The sequence below is a fragment of the Falco biarmicus genome, chromosome 9 (genome assembly GCF_023638135.1).
Source record: "Falco biarmicus isolate bFalBia1 chromosome 9, bFalBia1.pri, whole genome shotgun sequence".
NCBI lineage: Eukaryota > Metazoa > Chordata > Aves > Falconiformes > Falconidae > Falco > Falco biarmicus.
Genome location: NC_079296.1, coordinates 46,744,444 through 46,753,464, shown reverse-complemented (window position 1 = coordinate 46,753,464; position 9,021 = coordinate 46,744,444).

The window sequence follows — 9,021 nt, the reverse complement described above, 5'->3', positions numbered from 1 at the left end:
GAAGAGCTTAGAGTTGGTTTATGGTTGTTCTTGTCAACTGGCTGTTGTGGGATGAGGAACACGAGCCCACTTTATCCATTTGGGTTTGTTTTATGGGAAGGCACCGTGAACAGTGCATCAATACTAGACCACCATGGATGGGCACTGGTACACCTCCTGCTTAGATGCGGTATGTTTTCCTTCTACTGAATTTAGGTGTGTGCGTGCTTTGCTGCTGCTGATAAGTTGGGGCTGTCAGTGGTGTTAGAAATCACTTCTGCTTTAAAGTGGTGTCTTTGGCTTAAAAACAAAAGGTTTGTAGATTGAAATGTTGCATTGTCATATTGGTTTATTTTTCCCCCGCTTCTTTTTTCTAAAAGCAAAAAGTTCTTACATAGCATTTTTGATTTCCTTACTTTCATTGGGTTTCACATGATCATTAGCATTCAGCTTGGTTAATGTTAGAATATTTTAAAGGTGATATAGACTGCAAGGGGAATGTCCAGGCAATGGGTTGTAATGGATCTGCACAGCTTGACTGTTGGAGGCAGTAGTGTATTATGAGAGTAGGAGATGGTTTTGCACTTGTTACGTGTTTATTTTTGGTTCTAATAGTTTAAGATACACTGAAGTCTACGTTGCCTGCAAAGATGAGGTTTTCCAGCTTTGGTACAGTGCCTCTGCCCTTCCCTTTATGGAGCAGGGCAAATTTGTATGGTTATTATGTATTTAGTAGAGAAAAATAAAGTTTTTCTTGGATGGAAAGTGATTTTGTCTGCCTAATTTCTCCTGTAAGTGTCAACAGAAATTAAGTTACTCCGTAGGGATGACTCATTCTTAAAAGAACCTGCCCTTCTGAAAGCCCACATAGATGATCATTTTATCAAGGCTACCTATAGCTTCCATCAGTTACTCATGCTTTTTTAGACCTGTAGTGGAGAATAGAAGTAACTCATACCCCATCTTGAATCCTGGAACAGCCAAACACAGTCACTTCCAATGGGGAAGGGGCAATGGCTGACGCTTCTCAAAATAAGGCTCAAGGTCTGATGAAGTATCTAAGCTGGAAAACAGACTTTTGTCCTTGCCACAGGTAATAAAACCCAGCTCGATTTATTGAATTCTGTCTAGTGTATTAATATTGAGGTAGTAGCATACAAGTTATCACGTTAACATTCCATTAAGATAAATGTGGGAAGCGTATCCCTTGGTTGGTAATCCAACGTTTGTTTTGACTCTGCAGAGCAGCTTTGAATTGATTCCCAAAGCGAAGCAGGAAGGCTTTTGGCTCAATACAGGGGCCAGGGAGGAAAAGAAATCAGTCAAAACTCGTTAATATGCACAGTGCTACAAACCTGTGGAAATTTCACACAGCTGTGGATTTGGATTGCCTCTACTGCTCATTGTTTCCATAATGAGTGTGTTACTAGGTGATTTTTTTTGTTTGTTTGTTTTTCCTGACTTAATATTTGTATGTCAGTAGATGGTGGAGAGCTGATTTACAGAAGCGACATCCTCCATCAGTCCTGTGAGACCTACCCAGGCGATGCTCGGGCTGCATGATCCATACGTACTAGTGTTGTCCTTTCCCTGTAGAGCCATAGTCCAGTTTCTTGGCAGTCAATGTTGCCCGCGAGCACAGAGGGACTGTGGTTACTGGAAGCCTTTTCTTGCCAGAGAAGAGCAGCGCCACTGTGGGTTTAACTTTGGAAAGGGGAACAACTCTAACCTCTGGGTAACACACGTGCTGTCAAAGGTAGCATGAAAACAAAAGCCACAGACTTTGGTTTTGGTTTTGCGTGATGCAGGTTGATTGTTGTCTTTATTTGGTCTTCCTCAAATCTTCCTTGTTCTGATGGTCTGAACTCTTTGGCCACGGGTAAACTCTTCTGGTGACTTATTTTGTAGTCAGCTTGGTCAGGACAGCATTAACTAGAGGGTACTAACTGGTTGGTCTAATGCACAAATGTGGATAAACTGCCCCATTCATCTTGCAGCTCTTTGTACCTGTGAAGTATCACTTTTTGTCTTTGCTAATTAGGTAAAAACATGTATGTTTGAGCAGTAAGAGAAAAAGCAGTATGTTGACAACAAGTTTGTGTTGTCTTTTGGATATGTATGCATTTTATTAAAAAAAAATAATTCCTTTGAGACCTTAGGGCTGCAATGACTGACCAGCTGACAAAGCTAATGGTGTCAGTCCCTGAGATTTCTAGGTAGTTTCGTAACTAATCAGAAGGGTTTATTTATTGGGGCTGCAGTGGCATAGTTATATGACAGAATAGTGGGGGCTTCAATTGGCCATTTAGTAGCAAAAACAGTTCCCTTGATGAGCGTCTGCTTATTTCTTGGCTGTATTCCTGATTCCCTCTGCGAACAGCAGAGCCTTTTAGGCTGCTCTGAAATACACACCTCCTGTATCTCCATCAGTAGATTCTGAAGTGCAGGTTTCTCTTCCTCTCTTGTTTTTGAGCACCCATTCCAAAACCAGATGAACGGATTGAATACAGGCTTACTGTGTAAATAAGGGCTTTGTGGGATGGGGGAGCGGGACAAGGTAATGCTGAGGCTGACTTAATGCTGGGCAGCCGGTGCCTGAAAAGGTTTGAAATTGGACTTCTCTGGAAATTGCCTGGTCTTGCACTGACGCTGGGAGGGGGGGTTTCCCTAGTCTGGTCATGGTTTCTCCTTTGCCGAAGGAGTTTTTTGCAAACTTTGCAAAGTGTTTTTACAACTTCTCTTTTGCGTGTCTCTGAAGTCTCCCTTCCCCTGTGCTGTTCTTTTGGGCATGGTTGTTGTCCAGCAGCCACCTGGTAGATGGGCATCCTCCAGCTCAAAGGTTGCCATCTGCTTTTGGTTATTTTAGAGGTGCGAGAGCGTGTTAAGGAGGTGAAAAACCCCACAAACCAACACCACAAAATTGTTGAGCGACAGTGGGGAAAGGCTCATGTCTTCTGTTGCGGGACCCCCACCCCTCCAACTACGGCTACTTTCGCAAGGAAGCAAGAGAAGCTCGCCAACCTGCCGTCCCTCTGCCTCCGGACCTGATTTGCGCAGTACATCTGTTCATGCAGCCAGAGCGTGGGATGCCCCCATAGATGGTTTGAAAATAAGAAATACCTTACGTAACATTACTTCAACATAAACAGTAGCCTTCCTTAGCATTGCACTTATCTGGTAAGATTTTGGCTGTTGTAAATGGCAAAAGAAAGTGCCATATAAACAGGAAAATTTTCTTAGAGTGTTTTTGCTTAAAATACATTGCAGAAATACAAGTTCCTGCAGCTAGAGTGGTTTGACAACAAGCACTGTCAGTCTTTAATTTTAAAACGTGAATGTATTCGTAGGTCAACAGAAGACCCATTTGGTTACACCCCCACCCCCACCCCCACCCAAAAAAAAAAAAAAAGGCATGGGAGAAAATGAGAAAAACTTTAAAAAGCGGTTTTAGAGACTTTGTTGACATTGAATTCTCAGAAGAGCCATTTGTTTATATATCTATCTATATACGACAGAGAGAGGGGTTTATTATCCCACAGGTTTGCAGGGGGAGAGGAAGAATGATGTGGTTGTCAGGCAGTCTACCCAATCTCTTGGTGTCCTTGTAAATTCCGTGTTTGTTTAATGCTCTTACAACCCTTTTCCCAGCAGTGGGATCACAGAAGTTAACTTGTTTACAGCTGGTATACAGCTTACGTTGGCCTCCCTTACAGCAACCCAGTGCTTTCCCCCAAGCCTTTTCAAAGAAAGCTTTTCATCCCTCCTCCACTTAGCACAGGTTGATGCACTTTACATTTGATTAAACAGGTGTTTTTTTAGGACTGGAATGCTTGTTCTAAAAAGACTCCAGGCCAGTGAACTGTCGTTCTGCACATGCTCTTGGCATCCTGATTTTCTGTGTGTTGTTTGCCATCCTTTGAGTGCTTTACAAAGCCGTGAAGTCCTGCCTTGCCACTGAGATACAGGTATTCTCTCATATTTCATAGAACGCTGAGTTGCAGTGGGCACACATGTGCAGATGCAGTTCCGTGACTGAAAATGTGAACTGAACGTGTGTTGTGTTACCAAGGCTGTTTATCTGTTGGTGTTCATCCTGTTCACAAGTCCCTTCTTTCTTGCTGCTGCGATATCTGCTGCGATATGTCTCACCTGGCAAGACCTAAAGCAGCTCTAAGGCCTTCTTAAAGAAATCTGTTTCAGGAACTATACTTCAGTCTTCTCTTGTCCTCCTCTTAAGTATGAGGTTTCTCCCAAAACGTACATTGCTCTCTTAAAAAGTATTGGGTTGCAGTCCAGCTGGAGTTCGATACCATTAGACACGGGAGCCTACTAGCTTTCCAGCTGAATGCATAGCTTTGGCTTTTGGCACTGTAAAACTCTTGACATCTCGCACATTAAAATCATAACAGTATTACGTAAGGAGAAGTTATTTTGGGTCACTAGCGGAGCCTTCTGAGGCTTGGTTAAAGCAGCCGTGTGAATTCAAACACTTGGGCTCACGTCCTCTTCCTGCAGCTCTGAGGGTGTGAGGGTGCAGGTGGCGGGTCCATCCCAGTCACCTGCCCTCGGCTCTGCTTGGGCTGCAGTGCCGGCTCTGAACCCGCTCCTGCCGCAGCGGCTGGCACGGCTGGGGGCACCCCTCGGCGGGGGAGGCTCAGCCTTGCCCTGCGTCAGCTTTTACCCCTTCCCGGCTCCTTTAGGGTGGGACTGGAAGGAGAAACTGGAGGGCTCTGCTCTGACCCGGCTGCTCTGTGCTCTGTGGCAGCTCTGTTGGCAGTGGGGGGACAGGAGTTGTGTGGGAAGGTGGATACTCGGAAGCGCTTGAAAATCTGGATAAACAGAAGTCCCACCTCTGCAGGCAGCACCTGCTTGTTTATGTGTAACTCAGGAGTCACCGTTCCAGTTGGTTGTGTTATTCTTTACCAAAGGACAAGTAAAATTGTGACAGCGGCTGTTGGTGACCAGCAAGAGACAGTGTGCAGAATAAATCTAGGGGGAACCCCTGAAATGTTTGTTAATAACAAGTACTTAATCCTGGTGTTTAACAAAGCTATATAGCTTGCACATGAAAGGTGCCATACTCGGACTTGTCTGAGCGGTGTAAATGCTTCCCTTCAAGACCAAACCTTGCATACCAAGTGATGCTCGGCTATGAGTTACAATAAGGGGAAGGCCGTTCAGACCTTGTTTATACTCCAGAAGCAATTGATGACAGGATGCAAGATAAATATTTTAAAACATTCCCCTGAAATTGCCCTGTCCTCCCCCTCCATCTGTGTGGCAGGGAGGGCAGAGGTGGTGGGCACTGCTGCCGGTGGCCCTTGCTGGAGCAGCGTGGGTTGAGGGAGCAGAAGGGTTTCCCCCGAGGTGCAGCCCAGGCGGTGCTGGGCGCTGCACGGGCTGGGGCGAAGTGGTGGCTCTTTCTGCACAGGCTTTGCAAAGGGCAGTGCTGTGGGTAGTTAGCAGTTCGGACCCTTTGTTGATGAAAATGGGTTCCGAAAAATATTTGCAATCATTTTTGTTCTACCTGTATTCGTGGTAGGTTGTTCTTTGTAATGGGTTGATGGGTGCCTGGGGGGTGTGTGGTCCGCAGAGGAGTGGAGGAGAAGGCGGCAGGGGCTGCTGGAGGGTTCAGAGCCTGGGTTTGACGAATTGGTTGGGGGAAGCAGATAAGCGCCGTAAGTTCAGGACTGTGCTTGTCTTATCCTAAAGCAAAATATCAAGGTCGTTTTGTCTCTAAATAAATTAATAATAATAAGAGGCATTTTGGGTTCATCTGGTGGAGTGTCTTTTGTTAATTTTTTGATGTGTTGAACGCCTGTTTAGAACACTTTGGCATGTTTCCTCTTAGCTAACCCAGAGGATAACCGCTCCCACTGAGCGGTGGTTAGGACGCTAGGTTTAGCGCGCTATTTTGTAACCTTTGGATATCTGACTTCAACTCGGCTTGGCTGTGGTGGATCCTCGCATCCCCTTGTGCAACACCGGCTTGGTACACCTGATACAGCTTTGCACCTATTTGCTCTATAGCTGGGAGCGTTAGCCATGTGCAGGTAAACATATTAATGAGCTGAAATGAGGAGTAAAGTAGACGACAGTCAGGCTGCTATTGTGCGGTGCCCGGGCTCTGCCATGGTGACTAAGACGCCGTGATAGTTTCCTTATTGGCCACCATCTGTCTGCTCCTTGCCAGCGCCTCTTGGCTGGCGCTCAGCCTTGGGGAGCGGGGACCAGCGCCGACTCTGTGCAGCGCCTGGCGATGGGGCTCTGCGGTGAGGAAGGAGGAGAGGATGGTGCATAGTGGGTTTCTGGTCACAGTTGCATGATAAGTTCTGTCATTAGGTTTGCTTAATCACTTCAAAAAATAAAAATTCTGAGACAGCGTTTTCACTGTATCCTGAAAGGTTTTGCATCCTCAATGCGTGTGTAAATTATTTATTCAATGCATGAACTTTTTGCAGAACCTTTTGTGAAAGAAAGCTTATACCGGTGCCTATTTTTAGAATATCAGTGTTTTGAAAATTTTCACAAAACTTCTAATGTTTCTGGCAGTTCTGTGGTGTCATACGATTTGAAATTCAGATTTAAAACTTTGAATTTGGTCACCCAGAAAGAAACAGCATGTCAGTGTGGAGCTTGGTCCTTTGTCTGAAATTGCAGCTATGGCCCTCAATGCCTCTTTCTCAATAAAGAGAAATGTAAATCAAGAATACTTGTAACGTTGCCAGCATCTTGTCCTATCAATATCCCAGTGTATTGAATCATAAAATGAAGAAACATAGTGCATATTTCCTGTCATATGAAAGACATATTTTAAAGTACATCTTTGCTCTATTCGTGCTCCTCTGTGTTCATGAATTTCTGCTTCATTTTGCTGTAGAAACCAGTAGCCAACTTTACCTGATAAACTGCTTATAGAAGAAACAAAAGATTGAGGAGTCAAGCTACCCTTTTCACTATTACACCTGACTGCAGGATAATTTGTAGGAAATGAAAGATGAGTGCGCACACACTAACCTCTCTTAAAGATTGCCTGGCTTCTTTGTTTAACAAGGATAAAAGCCCCAAAAGAAACACTGAAGAGGCAGGAATTCTCTGGCAGTTGATCTATTTGTGTTGTTAATGTAGAATATTTTTAGCCAGAGATACAAAAATACATGGCTTAGTATCCAAAGAGACTGTTGTTTCCATTTATTTTAAAACCCTGGATGGGAAACAAGATGTTAGACCTATTATAATGCAACCCAGCAATTAACATATGTTGGCCTGCCTCTGCCAAGGATTTCCTATGAGTAATGCAAGTTGCACAAGTAGAGGAGTCAGGTTGTTTGTCAGTGAAGCGCCATACCTACACACATGAGTGATCAGATCCTAAAGACATCGTCTGAGGATAGGATGTGAATCTGTTTGAATCTAAGAGCAATTATGTTTAAATGTCCTCTCAGCTGTGGTTGGGTTGGGGGGGTGGGGGGGGGCAGGGGGAAGGTTTTCCCGCCCTGTTGCCAGTAGAATACTCTCTTGTCCAGTATTAGAGAAAAATGGGGTAATGATTGATGAAGGAAGTTTCAAATTTTTGGTTATGGGGGATTTGTGTGTGGTGGTTGTGGGTGTGTGTTTGTTGTTTGATGGGTGTGAGGCTTTATTTGTTGGGGGTTTGTTTTGGGTTTTTGTTTGTTTGTTGTTGTTTTTTTAATTCCCCAATTTCCGGAGTGACTGGAATGAGGGATCTCAGGATGCTTTCAAGAATAAGGATCCTCTGTCTGTGTCTCTGAGACCTCTGTGCTTTGCAGTCACATCAGGTGAGTGCCAGGTAGCTGGATTCAACTCTCCCATTCGGACGGACCTTTCAGAGTAGAGTGACTTAGTTAAACGGAAATGTTCTCTCCCTGCTCGAAGCTAACATACATGAAGCATATACTGCTTGTACTCTCTGTAGGTACGCTACTTCCACCCAAATATACGCATTCTGCAGTTACATATAGGAAGGCAGTCAGGGGGTAGAGTAAAAGCTGAAATAAAAATATTGTTGTAAAAACATAGGTGGGTTCAGCTTTTGTATAGTGGGTTTATTTTTTTTTACCCTAATGAAGTGTATATGACCAGTTCAGACCTATTTTCCTGATAAATGTTATGGGAAGGCAAATGCTATATTGTGGATTTAAGTGACTGAAATGCATCCTCAGAATAGTTTGAAGGTCATATGTTCTTGAACTCTGAAATGTGCTCCAATTAGTGTTCTATTTCAAAGCAGATTTTGTTTCTTAACCTGAAAGCAGGCTGTTGCACACTGACTGATGGTTTAACGTGGGCTCACAATTAGTGACTGCTCACTTCTGCGTGCTTCTCTCAATGTGACGCCGTCACCTTGGCTGAAGGGACTGGAACACGGAAAGATAATAGCATTAGTCAATATCTGTATACATTGCAAATATTTATAGCTTCCAAACGCCAGAGGTTCTTTGGTACTTTATCACGACAGAGTAAAATGTATCATCGTTTTTTCCACTTAAGAGTTACGTATTTAACTTGTAGTTCATATTTTAACACTATCTGTGCAGCTATTAAATAAAGCTTGACTATGACAATGATGGCCTTCAGGCTACCTTTTGTTTGTAAATTCATAATTGCATTTTTTTGCCTTGAGTACCATTTTTAAGCTGTGTGGTGTAGATGGTGTCAGAGGAGAGAACTTAGAGAAAGTGGTTTGGGTGCTTGGAGTACGGATCAAACCGATTTAAGCTTGCCAGCCTTAAAATACTCAGCCACCAGAAACCAGGCTTGTTGAATAATTTTAAATAATAACAAACTTGCATCCTTTTGCAAAATCTGCTGTTTGGGGCTTGTTTAGGGTTCGTATTTTCAAGTTTCATCCTGGATCACAAGCACTAGAAACTCCTTAAATGAACAGAGATGCCGTTTTAATCAGTTGACTTAAGGAGTTGGAACCTTAGAGTACACGTGAAAGTAGTATTAGGCTTAACCACAGGACTCCTTTTTTACTTTCTGTTGCACTTTGATGCCATGTTCCATGGCGGTAGGTCC